The 20,430-nt window shown below is 42.8% G+C and overlaps 1 pseudogene; it reads right to left on the bottom strand.

Annotated features, from left to right (window-relative positions):
- Positions 1–10,435: 10,435 nt before the first annotated feature.
- LOC118611930 lies at positions 10,436–10,554 on the bottom strand (annotated as a pseudogene).
- Positions 10,555–20,430: the final 9,876 nt, after the last annotated feature.

Raw genomic sequence — 20,430 nt, 5'->3', positions numbered from 1 at the left:
TAATCCCATTTTCTAAGGGGCTAAGGAGGAAACATTGATGAATTAAGGGATTTCTTCCTCCCTAGAAGTACATTCATTCATCTTTCATGCCTTGCTTTCTAAGTGTTAACCTAAAAATAAAAGGCCTTTCAAAGTGAGAGGCAACAAGCATTTATTTGAGATCAATGAGAATAGCTATTTGGAATGCACTGATTAGGAGAAGCCCAAATTGTGTTCCAATTAGGAGACAAAGGCAATGGGTATTTATGAAAAAGAGTTAAGGAACAATTGCATGAATAGAAGGAAGGCATTTCTATAGGTGCAGAGAAGCAAACACAGCTAATTCTATACAATGTTTTTAATTTTCAGTGCAGTAGTCATCAGTCCAGTAGTCATAATATCTGCTTTCTTGCTATTTTTGTAAATAGTTCTTTGGGATATAAAGTTGCTTAAGGCCTGTCCAAAGGTTATTTTGCCCTGTTTTAACATCTCAAAGGTTTGAAGTATAAGACTGTGCAAGACAGGTCCTCTGAGATGGCAGCTCTGGCTCTATTTTAAAGTGGTTCCATGTATATTACTGTTTACATAAGTCAGTTAAGACTTCTATGGACTAACGATTGCCTTACATAACTGAAAACACTAGGGTTATAATAGGTTCAAGCATGGGTAGATCCAGATACTCAAATTATGGCTTCGAGAATCTGTCTTTCTCCAGGTTGAGGTGCCACTTTCTATTTGTATAGACTTTGTTCTCAGGCTGGTTCTTTTTATGTGCTAGAGAGGCTGAAACAGTGTGCTTGCACTGATACTTGCAATAAAAATCCTTAGACGGACTCACGGTGCTTGGTCTTGGTTTACATGTTCATACCTAAATAGATAGATGTAGCCAGGGTGATGCAGTATATTAATTGGCCTTTCTGGGGAACATGAGCACACCAGGAGCTAGTAAGATGGACCACAGAGAGTGCGTGAGAAATGGCTGGCCAGTGGACCAATCAAGATGGTCTTACCAGAATACATGGGAGATTAGTAGCTGGCCATGTAAAAATCAATAGTGTTCACTACGTGACTTCATTTGTCCATATCAACGTGTGCTCCAGGCAAAAGTTATGCCTCCTTCTAAGAACTAATCTAATCTATGGTTCTGGTCTCCTTTAACCAGGAGGTAACTGAAATAACATGCAGGTGCTATTATAATAACTACACATTAATTTTCTAGAATTATTATGTCTCATGCCTGTGGGTGTGAGGGGTGGGAAAGAAACATAATGTTGTAAAGACTGAAAACTCTTACAATACCTCTAAAAGTAGATGCCCACTCTTCAGATACACAATATCCTAGGACAAGCAACAAATGGTGGAGAGAGAAACCAGGAGTAGATGCTCATACATTTTCTGAGAGGCAAAATGGATCGAGTCTTCCAGATTGGACTAAAATTATTAGAAGGATTAAGATTGGAAGAAAAGACAGAGTAAGTGGAGGAAAGCTCTAACTCTGGGCCCTTCCATGTCTTTAAAAGACACATAGTTTGAAGCTCATGGAGGCTCATTGTTCTCTGATTCAACCTCGACCCTGTGCTGAAATTGACTTTCATTTAAGAACAATTTCTCAGGAGTTATGTTTCCAACAAATCACCAATGGAAAGAGAGTTATGATTTTTTTTTATTAAGATTTGAAATCACAACAGGTCAGTCATAACTAATAATAAGAGTGTGTGTGAATGCATGTATGCAGACACGTTTCTCCATATCCCTCAGATCACTTTATTTCTGTCCAGTTTTATCTATATCCAGATCAGGTTCACTTTCTAAAAGTGAGGCCAAAAGACGCTCGTGTCCACTTCCTACCTAAGCCCTACTCACCACACCCCAACAGAAACCTGCGACCATCACCAGATCAATCTCTTCTTTTTACTCCCAGCCACTTCCATCCTTTGATTTTTGCGACTTCCCTATAATCTAGAGCATTCCACGTTTCAAATCCTGATATAAACCCAACATCTTCCCGGAAGTTTTCCTGACTCCGGCCCTTCCGTGACCTCCAATAGCACTCATAATTCGTAATTTCAGTTCATTACATGCTACCTTGCAAGTTCGTCTTCCTGTGTAAGATAAAGTGAGAACGAGGGCCGGGACATGAGCTATCTTTCCTCTGCCAATTTTAGCAAGGTATTCCACACACGGTAGGCACTCCCTAAGTAAAATGGACCCAGGCTGGATTCAAATCAAGCATTGCTCTCAAATGCTGTAAAATAAAGTGGTTTTTCAACCCTACTAAGTGCCAAAGGGGATGACAAATGGATAGGCTGGACAGGGAGACCACAAGTCCCAGCGGCGCATGCGGGTCTGGCTCTGGTTGGTGGTCGGGGTGAGGCTGGGGGCGGTAGGGGAGGTGGGGAAAGGCTAGTTTTCTGTACAGAGCAGGGGTCCAAGCACACAAGAGACTACAGTTCCTCATGGGGCGAGGCGGAGGGTGCTTTAACAGACAATAGAACATTCACTTGGATGGATAATGCACTTCAGCCATGTCTGGACAGCAAAAGCAGGAACACACCTTCTGCCACAGACCAGCTGAGGTCAGTAAGCCGCTGTCCTGCTCTGTGTGTTCACACCCATTCACACACACACGACGCCCCCACGCACACTGCACCCTTTGCGCTTGCTCCAGAAGCCAGACCACAAGGTGGTCCAGGAGCATGCCCAGTACACGGTTCCTGAGCATGCGTACAGCGTGTGCCTTCTGGAATCTTGTGTGCACTCCATCTGTGGCACTCGCTGCCTAGCATGTGACTTGTGGCAGCTGCTGACCTAGCGTCTGTTATGGGAGATGTGTAAGATGGAGTCCCTGGGTTGGGCGACCACCACACTGGTGGGTACCTGTTGACACTGTCCCATGATTACAACTGGAGTCACTAGCTGAGTGGACGCTGGAAGGCAGTTGACTGTGCTGTCTTGGTGCCTGAGGCCTCTGGCTGTTGTGGAGGGTGGCCCACGTGCAGGGCAGTGGGGGAGGGAGGTGGGCGATGGGGTAGGAGGGTGTGGGAGGGCACCGCTGGTGGAGTACCTGCTTTGGCTCTCCCACTCCCTCTACCGAGAGGACACGAGTTCTTTGATTTGAGGTGCTTTGGGTGTGTCTTTTTTTAATCAAGTGGTTAACTTTGTAAACAGCTTTTTGTTCTGCTTCTGTAGATATATTTGCCACATAGGCCAAAGGGTAGGGTGACCTTGAGAGTAGCTAAAGACTCATCCTCCCATTGTGCTTGTTCTGTCTAGATAACAGATATATTACCTAAGTTCCCCTTTGAAAATCTCATGTAACTGCCTGTAGCCCATGGCAATTCCCCCCACCTGCTGTAACCAATAACAACTCTGGTACCTAGTAGCCCATAGCAACTCTCATGTGCTGTAACAGCCTGAGGACAAATTAACCAATCAGTCCATGCCAACTGTAAAACTAACTGTTCAAATAAGCCCTATAAAAGTAAGTTTACCCCAAGCTTGTGGCCCAGATCTTCAGAGCACTAACTCTTCTGGGACCACCGGCGTAATAAACCTGAGTTCTCTAACTCTCCAGGTGGTGCTTGGCTTCTCTTGGTATGAATATTCTGCAACATGCCAACTCAAAAATAGTATTAACTAGGTGTTTTCCTCACCAAAAAGGATTTGGGGAAAAGGAAAAGAGTTGCAACCCAGTGCATGTGGATGTGGCAAACTGGCTCACGCTCAGCTTGTAGGCCAAGTGGGAGGACTATGTACAGAAGGGCTAGGAAGCTAAGGGGATGGGAAGTTAGAGCTACGGAGCTTTATTATAAACAGCCCTTCATGTGGGGTTCTCACCATCCCATAGAGCGTGAGACCATCTGTCAGCCCCAGCTCCTTATCCATTCACTTGGTGATGTGCACGATGTGAATGATGCCCCCATGTGAGAAAGATGGCTGCAGTCAGGCTCCCTCTGGATACCCTTAGCAACTTCCTAGTGAAAGTGAGTCAGCACTTCTCCCCTTATGTAACCATGTGCCTGGTAGGCAGGTGCAGGCTTCTATAACTTGGCAGTGTGCCACTATTGTTTAACCTATGTATGTAAAGATGCCACCACCTTGCAAGGTGGGTTGTGCCCTTGCTGAAATAAAGAGCTATGTCACAGTTGCCTATGGCTCCTTGCATTTAATTCCAACTGTCCGAGCTCTGTATTCCTTACCTCAGTACCTCGAACCTGAAGCAACACTCACAATAAGCATGAAATGTCTGTACTCATTAAAATCCTGTTTCCATGTTCTTTAGGTAAACCCAGTGGTGGGATTGCTGGATTGTATGGTAATTTAATTTTTAATTTTTAATTTGAGAACCTTTATATAGTTTTCCAAAGTGGCTGCCCCAATTTACATTCCCATCAACTGTGTACAAGATTTCCCTTTTCTCTGCATCCTCTCACTTCTTTTTTGTCATCTTGTTAGTAGTCATTCCAGCGAGTGTAAGGTGATGGCTCATTGTGGTCTTTGATTTGCATTTCCTGATGATTAATGATGCTGACTGTTTATGTGCCGATCGGCTATTTTGATGTCCTTTTTGAAAAAAAAAATGTCTATTTAGTTCAGCCCTCTTTTGAATCAGATTGCTTGTGGGTTTTTTTTGTTTGTTTGTTTTATTAAGTCATATGAGTTCTTTATATATTTTGGATGGTAACTCCTTATCTGATGTACAGTTTGCAAAAACTTCCTCTAATTCTGTAGGTTGTCTTTTCATTTTCTTGTTTCTTTTGCCATGCAGAAGCTTTTGAGTTTGATGTAGTCCTATCTGTTCATTTTTTCTTTTGTTCTTCGTGTTTTGGTGTCTTGTCCAAAAAATCATTGGCAAGACCAGTATCAACAAGGTTCTTCCCTGTGTTTCCTTCAAGTTTTATGTTATCAGGGCTTACATTTAAGTCATTAACTCACGACTCTGGGACACAACAGCTCCCTTGGCACCGCAACCTCCTCCAAGGTCCTTTGGATGCACAGATGGGTGGATCGCTCAAGTTTCCAGGTGTGCTCTGTGCAGAGGTGCTTTTGTTTGATGATGGATGGTCAGTTAGTTTTAAATCAGTTAATTGAAGGTGAGAGAAAAAAGGAACAATTCGTGCCATGATGATGCTGACCTCACTCTTGTAAAATGTTAATAGCGGTTATGTAAGTATATGTACCTCTGGTCATGGGAGACACAGATGTCACTAGTATGGAAAGCAGGGGTTCTGTGCTATTTGTCTCAGTATCTCATGTCCACACAGGTCTTGGCCCATAGTAGGACCTCAGCAAATGCATGCCAAGTGATGAAGTGCTGCAGTTTGAGCATGACTCACAAAGAGTTTACAAGGGCATGAAAGCTTATAATCTCACGATAACTTCCCATCTTCCTCCCACCAAGTAAACTTCACTTACAACCCCACACCAAAGTCACTCCCATCCATTTGATGGGAAAAGCATTAGCTTAAAGAGAGAGAAAGCCCTGCCATGGGAAAGACCTGCATGTGACAACCTTAGCTTTGGTCTTGGAAGTTTTCTGAACCAGTTGTGTCTCATTCCTTGATCCTCTAAATAAGATAAGGTTCACTGGTGCCCTAAAATCTCAAAATCAAGATGGATATTACAGAAAAGGAAAAACATATGTTCCTTCCCTGTCCCATATACAGCTGCATATGTAATGTTTTTGTCAGCTCCAGCTGCTATAGCAGAATACTGTAGACTGGTGGCTTCACCAACCTCTGTGTCTCAGTTCTGGAGGTTGGAAATCTGAGAGCAGGGTGCCAACATAATTGGAGTCTTAGTGAGGGTGTTCTTCCTGGTATACAGACAGCTGCCTTCTATCTGTATTCCATGGCCAAGAGACATGTCTCATGTGTCTTCTTATAAGGGCACTAATCCCATTCGTAGGGGCTCCACCCTTATGACCTAATTGTCTCCCAAAGTCTCCAGCTCCTGATAACAATCACAAGGATTTAGGGCTCCACAACTCCAGCTGAGCTGTTTTTATTCTTGTCTCCTAATCAGGCCCATGGAGGTAAAAATAGTAAAAATTCCTGTGCATGGAATTGACAAATCTGACCCAAAAGGCTTTCTTTCTTTTTTTTCAGAATCTTTTAAATTATGAATTTAAGAAATAGTCAGATTATTTCATATTAGATAGGTTTTGGTTAGTTGTAGATTTTAAGGAATTAGTCCATTTCAAATAACTTGTTGAATTCATGTGTGTAGAGTTGTAGCAGTCCATTGTTATCTGTTGAATGCCTGCAGGATCTGCAGGTATAAGCCTGAGTTTTATGCCTAACATGGGTAGTTTGTGTCTTCTGTTTATTTTTGTACATCTTGCTAGAGGTTTTCAATTTTTTAATTAATTTATTTTTTAATGGTGACATTGGTTAACAAAATCCAATAAGTTTCAGCTCTACACTTTAACAGTAAGGCATTTGTACATGTACACTGTGTGTTCACCTCCCATAGTTAGATTTCTTCCTGTCACTGTATATTTGACCTCCTTTCCCCTATTTATCCCCCCTCCCCCTTCCCCTCTGGAAACCACTAATCTATTGTCCATGACCATGAGTCTTTTTTTTGTCCTGTTCATTTGCTGCTTTTAGGTTTATATCCCACATATAAGTCATACCATGTGGTTTTCAATATTTTCTGTCCGGCATATTTTGCTTAGCGTGATTATCTCGAGGTCCATTCTTGTTGTTGCAAATGGCAGTATTTCATCTCTTCTTATGGCTGAGTAATATTCCATTGTATATATGTTCCACAGCTTCTTTAGCTAATCATCTGTCATAGGACATTTTGGTTGCTTCCATGTCCTGGCCACTGTGAAAATAATGCTGCTATGAACACTGGTATGGACATATCTTTCCAGATCTGAGTTTTCAAGCCTTTTGGGTAAATACTCAGTAGAGGGATTGCTGGATCATATGGTAAATCAATTCTTAGTTTTTTGAGGAACCTCCATATTGTTTTCCATAGTGGCTGTACCAATTTGCAGTCCCACCAGCAGTGTATGAGGGTTCCTTTTTCTCTGCATCCTCTCCAGCTCTTGTTATTACTTGTCCTGTTGATAACAGCTATTCTAACAGACGTGAGATGGTATCTCATTGTGGTTTTGATTTGCATTTCCCTAATAGCTAGCAAAGTTGAGCATTTTTCAAATATTTGTTGGTCATTTGTATGTCCTCTATGAAGAAGTGTCTGTTCAGGTCCTTTGCCCAGTTTTTGATTGGATTGTCTGTTTTTTGTTATTGTTGTTATTAAGTTGTATGAGTTCTTTACATATTTTTCATATTAGGCCCTTATCAAAGGAATTGCTTACAAATATATTTTCCCATTCAGATGGTTGTCTCTTTACCTTGTTGACAGTTTCTTTTGCTATGCAGAAGTTTTTTAGTTTGATGTAGTCCCATTCATTTAATTTTACTTTACTTCCCTTGCCTTTGAGGTCAAATTCATAAAATTCTCTGTAAGTCCAAGGTCCTTGAGTTTAGTTCCTATGTTTTCTTCTATCCATTTTATTGTTTCAGGTCTTATATTCAGGTCCTGAATCCATTTTGTGTTAATTTTGGTATATAGTGATAGACAAAATCTAATTTTATTCTTTTGCAGGTGGCTTTCCAGTTTTCCCAACACCATTTATTGAAGAGGCTTTCCTTTCTCCACTGTATGTTTTTGGCTTTTTTGTTGAAAATTATTCGCCCATATAAATATGGGTTTACTTCTGGACTCTTGATTTTGTTCCACTGATCTGTGTGTCTATTTTGCTGCCAATACCATGTCATTTTGATTACTGTAACTTTGTAGTATAATTTGAAGTTGGCCAGAGTGATGCCTCCAGCATGGTTCTTTTTTCTCAGGATGGCTTTGGCAATTGGGGGTCTTTTGTACTTCTATACAAATCTGATTTTTTGTTTTATTTCTTTAAAAAATGCCATGAGATTTTTATGGGGATTGCATTCAATCTGTATAATGCTTTAGGTAATAAGGTCATTTTAACAAAGTTGATTCTTCCAATCCAAGAAAAGGAAATATCTTTCCATTTCTTTGTATCGTCTTCAATTTCTTTTCATAGGGTCTTGTAGTTTTCATTATATAGGTCCTTAACTTATTTCATTAAATTTATTCCTATATATTTTATTCTTTTTGTTGCAATTGCAAAAGGAATTATTTTTTCCATTTCTTTTTATGACATTCCATTTCTTTTTATGAGTATAGGAACGCTATGGATTTTTGAATGTTGATTTTGTATCCAAAAACTTTACTGTTTTGCTTATTGTTTCTAGTAATGTTCTTGTGGAGTCTTTAGGGTTTTCCATGTAAAGAATCATGTCATCTGCAAATAGTGACAGTTTGATTTCTTCATTTCCTGTTGGGTGCCTTTTATCTCTTTCTCTTGCCTGATTGTACTCACTAGGACCTGCAGTGTTATATTGAATAACAGTGACAATAGTGGACAGCTTTGTCTTGCACTTGATCTTAGAGGGAAAGGTTTTAGTTTTTCACCATTAAGTATAATGTTGGCTGAGGGTTTGTCATAGATGGCCTTTATTATGTTAAGGTACTTTCCTTCTATACCGATTTTGTGAAGTGTTTTGATCATAAATGGATGCTGTGACTTGTTGAAGGCTTTTTATGCATTATTGATATGATCATATGATTCTTATTTTTTAATTTGTTTAATTTGTTTATGTGGCATATCACATTAATCAATTTGCATATGTTGAACCATCCCTGTGCCCCTGGGATGAAGCCCACTTGATCTTTTTAATATATTGCTACATTTGGTTCGCTAAGTCTTATTTAGAATTTTTGCTTCTGTGTTCATGAGAGATATTGGTCTGTAGTTTTCTTTTTTGTGTGTTATCTTTACCAGGTTTTGGTATCAGGGTAATATTGGCCTCATAAAATGAGTTTGGAAGTATTGCCTCCTCTTCAATTTTTTGGAAGAGTTTGAGGAGAATAGATATTAAATCTTCTTTGAAAGTTTTATAGAATTCACTGGTGAAGTCATCTGGTCCTGGACTTTTACTTTTTGGTAGGTTTTTGATGATTGTTTCAATTTCTATACTGCTGATCAGTTTATTTAGATTTTCTCTTTCTTCTTAATTCAGTCTAGGAAGGTTGTATCTTTCTAAGTACTGGGGCATTCCTTTTAGGTTATTAAATTTGGTGTTATATACTTTTTCCATAGTATTCTTGTATGATTCTTTGTACTTCTGAGATGTCAGTCATAATTTCTCCTCTTTCATCCTTGATTTTGTTTATTTGTGTCATTTCTCTTTTTTCTTTAGTGAATCTAGCCAAGGGTTTGTCAATTTTATTAACCTTCTCAAAGAACCAGCTCATTGTTGCATTTTTTCTATTGTTTTTCCTTTTCAATTTCATTTATGTCTGCTCTAATTTTGATTCTTTCCTTTGCTGACTTTAGGTTTAATTTGTTCTTCCTTTTCTAGTTTTTTAAGATGAAGCTTTAGGTTGTTTATTTTGGCTTGTTCTTGTAGTTGGAGGTAGACCTGTAATAATATGAACTTTCTTCTTACTGCCACTTTTGCCATGTCCCAAAAGTTTTGATATGTTATACTATCATTATCATTCATTTCTAAGTATCCCTTGATCTCTTTTTTTTTTATTTCTTCTCTGATGAAGTTATTCTTCAGTAGCATATTGTTTAATCTCCATGTATTTGGGTTCTTCATTCTTTCTGATTACAGTTGATTTCCAGCTTCAAAGCATTATGATCAGAGAATACGGTTGGTATGATTTCAACCCTCTTATAGTTGTTGAGGCTCTCTCTGTGTCCCAGTATGTGGTCGATTCTTGAAAATGTTCCATGTGCACCAGAGAAGTATATATAAACAGCTGTTTGGGGATGAAAGGCTCTACAAATGTCAATTATGTCTAGTTGGTCTAATGTGTCATTTAAGGATGTTATTTCCCTATTGATTTTCTGTTTGAATGATCTGTCCATATCCAACAGTGGAGTAATTAGGTCCTGTACTATGATAGTGTTTTGGTCTGTTTCTCCTTTTAGTTCTGTTAGTAATTGCTTTATATATTTCCAGGCTCCCTGATTGAGAGCATAGATATTAATAAGTGTTATGTCTTCTTGGTGCATGATTCCCTTTATCATTATGAAGTGTCCCTCAGTATCTTTCTTTACCTTTTTCATTTTGAAGTCCATTTTGTCTGATATTAGTACCGCTACTCCTGCTTTTCTCTGAATGCCATTTGCTTGAAATCATTGTCCACCCTTTCACTTTGAGTCTATATTTGTCTTTGGAACTGAGATGTGTCTCCTGGAGGCAGCACATGGTTGGGTTTTGTTTTTGATCCAATCTTCAACTTTGCCTTTTTATTGGTGAGTTTAGTCCATTTACGTTTCTTGAAATACGAGGTTTTCCTATAACCATTTTGTGTTTTGATTTTTTTTTATTTTTATTTTTTATGCCTACAGCACCTGGTCTTCCTAGGTGGTCTCCCATCCAAGTACTAACCAGGCCCGACCCTGTTTAACTTCCGAGATCAAATAGGACTGGGCTTGTTCAGGGTGGCATGGCCATAGACATGTTTTGATTTCTGATAACTCGATGTTTCCATTGCTTCCTTGTCCTTGTGTGTCTGTTTTTTGTTTTTGTTTTTGTTTTTGTTTTTGGTTGGGTTTTGTGGGCTTTCCTTCTTGTTTTATGTTATATATTTCAGTTTTAAATCTTTGGTGTGTGGTTACCATTACAAATATGTAGAGGATAGTTATATATATATAGTAGTCCATTTTCTTCTGCATGTGCCTTATCTTCATTGCCCTTTGTGAATTTGGATCTCTGAATCCTCCCCTTTTCTGTCATTGGTGTCTCAGTTTGTACCTATGTATACTGAACATTCATTATTATCTTGCTATAACAAATCTCTTCTTATTGTTTAAGCTTATAATGCCCTATTCTTAGTAAGGGTTGCACTCCTCTGCTTCTATCTGCCTGCTAGTCACCTTACTCCTGGTTACGTACTTTTTTTTTTTTTGGTCGTTATGCCCATTATTCTTATGCCTCCACTCCTGATATTATCAGATAGTTCTTATAATTCTCCTTCATTATTTTTTTATTCTTCAGTTTCTCTCTTCTTCCTTCTGATTTATTTCTGTATTTCTGTCTTCAATATCACTGATCCTTTTCTCCTTTTGGTCAACTCTATTTCCCAAGCTTGCTATTTACTTTTTCATCTCTTGCAGTGTATTCTTCATCACCAGAAGTTCTATTTAGTTCTTTTTGAGGGTTTCAATGTCCTTGCTAAAGAATTCATTCTGCACATCTAGTTGTTTTTTTTCAGTTCCTGAAATTGTTGTTATGAATCATTTTGGATTTCATTGAGTTTTTCAGAAGTACCATCCTGAATTTTCTGTCATTTAAGTCACATATTTTTGTCTTTAAGCTTATTTTCTGGAGATTTTTCTTTCTTTCTCAGCTGCCTTATTGTCTTGGTTGTTCTTGGTGTTGAGTGGACTATTTCTCTTCCTGGGCATTAGTAGAAGTGTATTTTGCTTTTTTTTTCCAGTACGATTTATTATATAAAGGTCACTCTTTAGCCTGTTGCAAAGAAGGTGCTTTTCTTTTGGTTTCCAGTACGTGGCATCTAAGCCTCTTGGATCTCTGCTTTATATAGTCTTAGTAATGCCTTTTTTTTTTTTTTATAGATATTCAGTCATATTCACTACCCTCAGTCTCAGTTCCTGTTAGTACTAGCAAGCAGGAGCAGCATTTGCTCAGATTCCCCTAGGGCTTTTGGAGGGCATGCAGGGAGGGGCCTTCTGGGTTAGGGCATGGGGCTGCAGGTCAGCCTTGCGTTTTGCAGCCGCGCTGGTAAAAATCAACTGTTGTTTCTCTACCATACCCACTCTCTGCTTTCTGCCCTGCTGCATGGACACTACTGCTGGCCGTGTGGAGCTCACAGCTTTCCCAGGCAGGGCTGTTCAGGGAACCTGCCGCAACTTCTCCCCTCCCACTCCTCCTACAGGGAGCTTCACCTGCGAGAGGCACTGTCTTTGTTTCTCCCAGTCTACCACCAACTCCCTGGGTTCTGACGTGTGGTAGCTCTTATACACAGATCGCACGCTCAGATGTGCTGGTGTGCAGTGTGGGTATTTTTTGTTGAGTTTTAGATGTTCACCTTATTGTTGTTTCAAGATCTAGGGACGTGTCTCACTCCACTGTTCCTGATGTTACTGCTTTGGTATTTTGCTGGGGGAAAGAATAATCTTTTCAAATGTGATACTGGAACAATTGGTTATCTCTATGTATTTTTAAATGAACCCTGACTCTTATTACCTTGAAGTAGATTATAAACATAAATGTAGAGGTCTGGTGGAGGATGGCATACTAAGAAAAAGCAAGGTTCACCTCCTCCCATGTCCACATTGAAATTACAACCAAATTATAAAATGATCAACTTGAAGAATCACCTGAAATGTAGCTGATCATAACACCTACGTCTGATAATATAAAGGAGCCACATAGAAGCCAGTAGGAGGGTCAGTCACAAATCAGTCTGTATCCCCACATGCGGGTGATGGAGGATAACCTGAAAGGAGAGCAAAGTTGCAGAAGCTCCCCTGAAGGAGAGGGGGTTCTGGTCTCATCTAGGGGCTCCTCAGCCTAGGGTTCCAGCCCAGGGAAGAGAAGATTCCACTAACTCGGACTGGAAACCAGAGGGGATTCCAACGGTCTGGGTAAGTTGGAAGGTGACTGAAACCCTAGATGCCTATCCTAAGGACCCACACACAGGCTTTCTGATCTACAGACACCCAGCTAGGGCACTGGCAGGATTCATATTGAGAAAGTCTGCATTACCTGGAGCCAGAACTGGGCTGGAAGGAGAGCCATCATTGTTTCTTAGTTGACCCCAATGGTGCAATCTACATAATTTACCAGCTTGACTGTGCAGACCCCTCCCACAGGACCATTAAGAAACGCTAGCCTGAGGATATCAGCCTGCCCCACCCAACCTGCAGATTGCCTGGGGCTTTTGTTGCTGGGTGGCTGCCACACCCTGTACCAATTCAGAGCCAAACATTCAGAGCTGTCAGCCAGGGCTGTGAGCTTGCATTTCTGAGTTAGTTTCAGGCAGATCACTGCTGCCGACACTAACTTGGACAGATCTTGGGGATCTGTGGTCAAGTCCCAGACAGCAGCTGGTCTTACTGTGATCTGGGACTTCTGCGGGAACATTTGAATGATTATCAAAGTTGTAGCAAGACTGAAGCTATGTATATCTATCTGACTGCCATTGTCTCCCTGAGACTCTGCCACACCCTGCCCACAATTGGCCCCAGGTCGCCCATTAAACATGAACAACCACCACCCAGTTCCCCTCCCACCCCCTGCCCCCAAACCACACAGGTGACAAATTTTGGCTAGCACTGGGTGAGCACTGCACAGAAATCAGTTGCAGGCAGATCTCTGCTGCCTGTGAGAGTTGCGATATTATATCCAAGGAGCGCAGGAGTGGGGCTGTCCACACCACAGCTGGTCTCACTGTGATCTGTGACTACAGCAGGAAGGCCCAGGCACAAAAGTTGCAGCAAAACAGGCCATATTGGCCTGATGGCCCTTGTCTCCCTGAGATCCTGCTTCACCCAAGCCACAAAGTGGCTGCAGCCTATTGGCAGGCAGCCTCTCCTGCTCTGCTTAGCAATGGGGTTGTGTATTCTGCGCAGGCAAATAGGCCTTGGCTAGCACAGTGAATACGCTTCAAGGAAAACAGTTATGGGCAGACCACTGCTATCTGTATGAACTGCAATAAATTCTTGAGTGGATTACAGAGGTCCGTGGGACTGCCTCAGACAGCAGCTTATCTCCATGCAATCTGTGACTACTGCAGGAACTTCTAGACACAGAAATTGGAGAAAACTGAGGCTATCTGCCTGAGCACCCTTTACTCCCTGAGTTCCTGCTCTATCCACTACATAGGTGTCCACTGCATATTGATAGTCAACTGCCCCTACCCTGGGGTGGTGCATTTCGGCCCAAGGCGGGCAGTAGCTGACCTTGCTACAAGTGGAAACTTATACAGGGAACCACAGAGACAGCGCTGGCATGTAAACTGACACTGTACTGGCAGGGGGAAATGTACTCAATAGACTCAGGAGACTCCCGGGGTCCCTGTACCACCCAACATGCATATCACCCAGAGGGTCCCAGTTTCAGAGACTTATGGACAACTGACAGGCAGTGTCGGACCTGGAGGAGCACTTGTTTCTCTGCTAAACTGCTCTAGGTTAGGGGGATAACCAGACCACTGCTTACAGCTTCGTCTCTTAGATCCAGCATGGGCAACAATCATCTGCGGATCACTTTGTAGTTCCCACAAGGTAACCCTGAGCAATCAAAACCAATGGCTGTTCTTGGCCTACTGGGGAGCCCCTCCCAAGGGGCCACAAAACCAACACATTCAAAGGCTGGCACAAGACTACAGCAGAGCAACTCCTGACTAGTGTAATAAGCAGTACACACAAAGGATGATTGCAACAAATACACAAGTCTACTAGGGCAAATCCCACTCAGTTGGGCCAGTTAGCTTCCACACAGCAACTTTTACCCTGTGAGTGGAGACAATTCCCACAATTAGTCAGCCTGAGCGTTGATCCCATCCACTGATCTACTAACAACAATAAAGGCTTAGTGACAACAGAAGATCACGCATAACCCACACAAAGATCATGTCCAGAGCTCCCAGCATAAGGGATCAGGAAGAGTGTGCTACTGGGCCACACAGGACACCTTCCTTTTTATGCCATCTGGCCAAGGCTGAGGGATGAAAAATACTCCTGACATATAGAAACGAACACAGAGAGGCTAATAAAATGAGAAAACAAACATGCCACAAATGAAACAACAGGAGAAAACTCCAAAAAATAAGCTAAATGAAATGGAGGCAAGCAACCTACCAGAGACCAGAGTTAAAAAACAATGGTTATAAAGATGCTCAATGAACTTGGAGAAAGAATGGATGAACACAATAAGAACCTTAACAGAGAGATAGTAAGCATAAAAAAGGACAAAGAAACCATAAAAAAAGAACCAGACAGAAATGAAGACTAGAATAACTGAAATGAAGAACACACTAGAAGGATTCAACAGTTGATTGGATGAAGCAGAAGACTGAATCAGCAAACTGGAAGACAAGGTAACAGAATACACCCAATTAGTGTGGCAGCCTAACCCTGCCTGGCCACTAAGTTCAAATAAGTTCATTCCTGACTGCCCTCTCCCTCAAGGACTCTCCAGCTGACATCTGGTTTTCATATTTTACCAACTAGTTAATATTCTGAGTAGGTATGACAAGACTATATACAACTGCCTGTTATGTTATAAGCACTGCTTCCTGCTTATAGCCGCAGTGTCCCATCTCTCCATTTGAGAATCCTACAACATTTCTGGGGGCTCATCTGGGATGTGGAGATGGCAGTTTTTTGCCTCTCTTGTTTTCAGGGTCCAGCACCCAGGAAGCTGGGAGAAGCAGACTTCACCTGGCGCGAGCAGACCTATTGTCTATAGAGGAGGATGACTCTTCCAGTGACCTTGGGCAGTAGCATCAGCAGCCCAATGGAACTCGGAGAGGCATAGGAATCATCCCAAGAGCACTGCCAGATTGAATGGTATGGTAAAGACCCGGGTCCCAGGGAGAGCCTGTCCACTAAAAGGCAGGAGGGGAGTCTGATCAACTCCTGAAGTCACCTGAGTACTCTACATTTGTTAGAAGAAACCGTGACCTCTCAGGTACATAGGGCAGAGGGTGGAGTGTTTGGTGTGTGATTGCGTGTGATTGATACACGGTCTTGCTAAGAAGTGAGAGCTGAGCCCCTATCCGCGGTTTCGTGATGAACCTCATATGACTTATTGTGGTGTCACTGGATCTCCGGGAGGAGTCTACTCCAGTGATCTAAGTCGGGAGTTTATAATGACTCACCAATTGCTAAGAGGTTCCTAAAAGATCCCTGTGAAGACAGTGGCTGGAGAAGGTTGAATTGAATCTCTGAGTGCATGTGCATCACTGACCACGGGTAGAAGGATGGGTGGACAACAGAGTAAACAGGCATCTTTAGGTTGTATGCTTAGAATTTCAAAAAGGGTCATTCAGGAGATTATGGAGTTAAACTCACTCCACAGAAACTCTGCACCCTTTGTAAGATAAAATGGCCCTCTTTTGGTATTGGATAACCAGCAGAGGGAACTCTTGATAAGAAAATCATTGCAAAGTTCTCTCAAGTCATTACAGGTCAACCTGGCCACTCAGGCCAATTTCCTTATATTGATTCTTGGAGGGCAATAGTTTGCACCTGACCCCCTTTTTTGAGAGTCTGCCTAGAAGAGAATTGTAGGGTCCTCTAGCCTGAGCCTTGGCACCCTCGCAAAGCCAGTTAAAAAAAAAAAAAGAAGAAGAAGCCCATGTTACCAGCACTAGGCCAGATTAGGCTTCATTCTTGTAGGCTCCCAGGAGCCTATAGTCCAAATGATAGTCAGGCGGCCAACCTATTGACTTTGTAGTTGACCCTGGAGCTGAACACTCAGTTGTAACCCAGCCTGTGGACCCCCTTTCTCAAAGACAAGCTACCATTATAGGAGCAACTGGGGGACGAGTCCGTTGTCCCTTCCTGCAGCCCAATCGGTGCAACCTAGGATTAAAAGTCACCCACAAATTTCTGACTGCCCTGTGGCACTGATACAATGAGATCTTTTAGGAAAACTACAGGCTAAAATTACCTTTGGACACATGTGGCCAAACCTCTCTATGAAGCCACAAAGAGGGGAGAACCAGAGCCTTTACTCTGGGAATCTACACAACAGAAGACCTTTGAAAGAAATCAAATGGGCACTCAGTAATGCCCCCAGACTAAGACTCCCAAATTTAATCAAACCTGTCTTTCTGTATGTACACAAGTGCACGGGTGTCGCAGTAGGAGTCTTAATTCATCTGCTAATATCTTGGCACCATCTCGTGGCTTATCTTTCCAAATAGCTTGACTCTGTCACTTAGGGCTGGTCACCCTGCTTATGAGCACTCGAAGCCATGGCCCTCCTTGTGTCAGAGGTCAACAAACTGGCTACCTCTCAGGCCTGGCCAGCCAGACCACAATTGCACTGAAATCATAGATAAAGTGTTTTCCAGCCAGCCCGACTGAACAGACCAGACCCCTACTACATTTGCCCCTTCTAGCAGCAGTGGGCCCAGACCCATGCTGCCATCCTCTGTCCCCCTTCCCGCTTCTGCCTTAAAGGCAGGACCCGGCCACAGGGCACATGCACAGTCCTCTTGGGGTGAATAACATGTTTTCAGATTCAGATACAGCTAGGATTGTGTTCCCTAGTATCTTAGGAGCTGAGATCCAGTGCTTTTACTCAGAGTGCCCAGGTTCAATTCTTGATAAAGGAAAAATGCTTCCCTTTCTTCCACATCAACTTACTGAACCATCCTCACTGCTTTTTGTCTCTAGGTCAGAAAATGTTTGTGTCTCTGCCACTTAAAAGCATAAATTCCAATTTACCTACATTTTGTTCAATTTGCAGCTGGGATGTGAAGTGGGGGTAGCCTTGTGGGAACTACTCACCATACAGTTGCACAAATTGTACTTGGTAAAATTCCTTCGGTTTTCTTTAATTGGAAATAAGTAAACTGAGGCACAGCAAGACAGGTTCCCCATCTCAGACACAAGTGGGAAAGGCAGGTGCCAGAATCGGAACCCAGCTCTGTCTCAAAATCCTATTTGTTTCCTCTCCAGAAAACACTTTGAAGGACCCCTGTCCTAGGTGTCATTCTGTGGGAGGGTGCACAGTAGGGTGATGGTATTGACTATTGCTGTGTTGAGATATTACCACAGATTAGTAGTACCAGCAATATGCAGTTATTCTCTCCTGGTTCTGAGGTCCAAGAACCCAAGCACAACCTAGCAGGGCCCTCAGGGGCCGCAGTCACTGTGTCAGCCAGGGCTGGGGTCTGATCTGAAGGTTTAACTGGGAAAAGACCCACTTCCGAGCTGTGATATCATTGTGGTACCCACCACTCAGAGTTGGCGCAGATCCCCAGGTGAAGAGTGCAGCACTCACAAGTCCACCCCCACTTCACACCCCAGCTATAAGCTCACTGTTCCCAGGCTACCTGCACTTCTGACCAACAGCTAAAAAATTTGGAAGTTCCCAATTCCCTCCACTCTGATTCAGTAATTTCTTAGAGACACTCAAAGAAAGTGCTTTATTTAGGATTATGGTTTTATTACAAAGGATACAACCATGACCAATTAAATGAAGAGGTACATAGGGTGAGGCCTGGGAAGGTCCCCAAAGCAGAGCTTATTATATTTTCAGAGTGTGTCACCCTCCAAACGCGTCAAGGCATGTCCCAACCAGGAAGCTCCCGCAGCCTCGATGTCCAGTTCTCACTGGGATGTCACCACACAGCTGCAGTTGAATTCTCACCATAGGCTTGAGCCCATTTCTAGCCTTGCTCTCTCTCCTAGAGGTTGGGCCAACATCCACTAGCTCAGGCTCCAGCCCTCTAATTACATAGCTGGTCTTCCTGGCATGCCCAGCCCTCCACCCCATCTGAGTCATCACATTCGCCTATTACTTTATGTAGCTGATACCTCTCCCTTTTAAAAAATAATGTTTTAGAAGGACAAGTCTAAATTGGAGATTTGAAGAAAGGGGTCTTGGTATGCCTTGTCCCACAAGGGGTCTCAGTCCGTCATCCATTCCCGTGTAGGAGGTCCTTCTGGCTCCAGATTCCCTGGCTACGTTTTAAGGGCCGAGTACACACAGGTCTCCAGAAGCTGCTTCACCTGTATGTGGGGGCCTACACTCAGGGCACTGGCGTCAAGATCAGCATACATCACTCCATGAGCTTCTTCAGCTCGTGACACCTGAGATCCTTCCTCCTAAAGGTAAGCAAGGAGAAAAGCATCAAGCCTTCCAGGGAGGGCCATTTCCCAATGACACTAAGCATGCTGGACAGCTTCCTGGAATCCCTCCCCAGAGCCTCTGACGCCTCGAGCATTTGAGAGGCCCCCTCTGCTCTTGAGAATTGGCTGAGCCTAGTGTTGCATACCCATCAAAGGGGTATGACAAGAAAAAATCCAGGAAAAAGATGGCATGGTGTGTCCAAGTGAGGTAATGAAGGACTGTGACTTCTATCATGCCCACTTCTCTATTGTTTCCTCACTCACACTGATGAAGCCAGCTGCCATGTTCAGAGGTGCCTTAGGGAGAGGCCCATGTGGCCAGTGTGGTCTCCAGCCAGTGGCCAGCGAGGAACAGGATCCTGCTGGCTACCACTCAAGTGAATGAGGAAACAGATTGTCTCCTAACCGAGCCCCAAGCTGACCTAGCCAGCAGCTTAGTCACAGCTCTGAGAGACCCAGAGTGAGGGGATCCTGCTCAGATACACCCAGCCCCTGACCTATAGGCAACTGAGATATCAGCTGTTGCTTTAAGCTGCTATGTTTGGGGGATGATTTATAAGCAACAGCTACCAAAGTGTTGGTAGAAAACACCCAGGACAGGTAGACACATAGGAACAGGAAGCAGATTAATAACTGCCAGGGGCCGGGGGCACGAAGAAAGGGTGGGCAGTGACTGCTTCCAGGTACAGGGATTCCTTTGGGGGTGATGAAAACATTCCAGAACTAGATAATGATGGCTTGTTCCACAGCACTGAGAATGCACCAGATGTCACTGAATCGTACATGTTAAAAATGTGAGATTTATGTTTATTTTGCTACAATTTTTAAAAAATTGAATCATAAAGAGAAAAAATAAGAGTTGCTATTCATATCGCTACCCATAACTGATACAGTGCGGTTGGCGCTTTCTACAGAGTCTCACCATATTTTCACCATGAGGAAACAGGCTCAGGTTGGGACTGGAATTTTTCTGGGGTCCCACAGATAGTCTGCAGTGATATAGCTTCAAGGTACTAGATGCTTATATCCCAGCAATACTGCTGCTGTTTCTGAGGCCGTGAGCTTGTGAAGCCACTCAGTTAATCATATGAGGAAGGAGGGGCTTGCCCTGTTTACATATGGGAAGTGTCCGTGGAAAGGAGGGGCTGTAGGGTAAAGGTCCCACAGCCAGGGGAGGCACAGATAGAATCAGGCCAAGTTCTCCCAAAATGTAGAGGAAGGGTGTGGGAGGATGAAAGCAGAGCCCTAAACCATTGACAGAACTGGAAAAGGATCTATGGAGCCTGAACTGAGGGAGGGGCTGATGGGAAATTGCCAAACTGGAAACTCACTAGGGCAGTACAGCAGCTCTTCATAGCTGGAGACACATTTGGAAAGGAGGAGATTCTACCATGGTTTCACCCCCAGGCTCTAGAGGACAGGTCTATACACACACATGCACACACACAGACATGCATGCATACACAAACATGCACACACTGAATGTGTACACACCTACA

The sequence above is a fragment of the Rousettus aegyptiacus genome, unplaced genomic scaffold (genome assembly GCF_014176215.1).
Source record: "Rousettus aegyptiacus isolate mRouAeg1 unplaced genomic scaffold, mRouAeg1.p scaffold_m13_p_14, whole genome shotgun sequence".
Lineage (NCBI taxonomy): Eukaryota > Metazoa > Chordata > Mammalia > Chiroptera > Pteropodidae > Rousettus > Rousettus aegyptiacus.
This window is presented reverse-complemented; position numbering and strand designations above follow the sequence as displayed.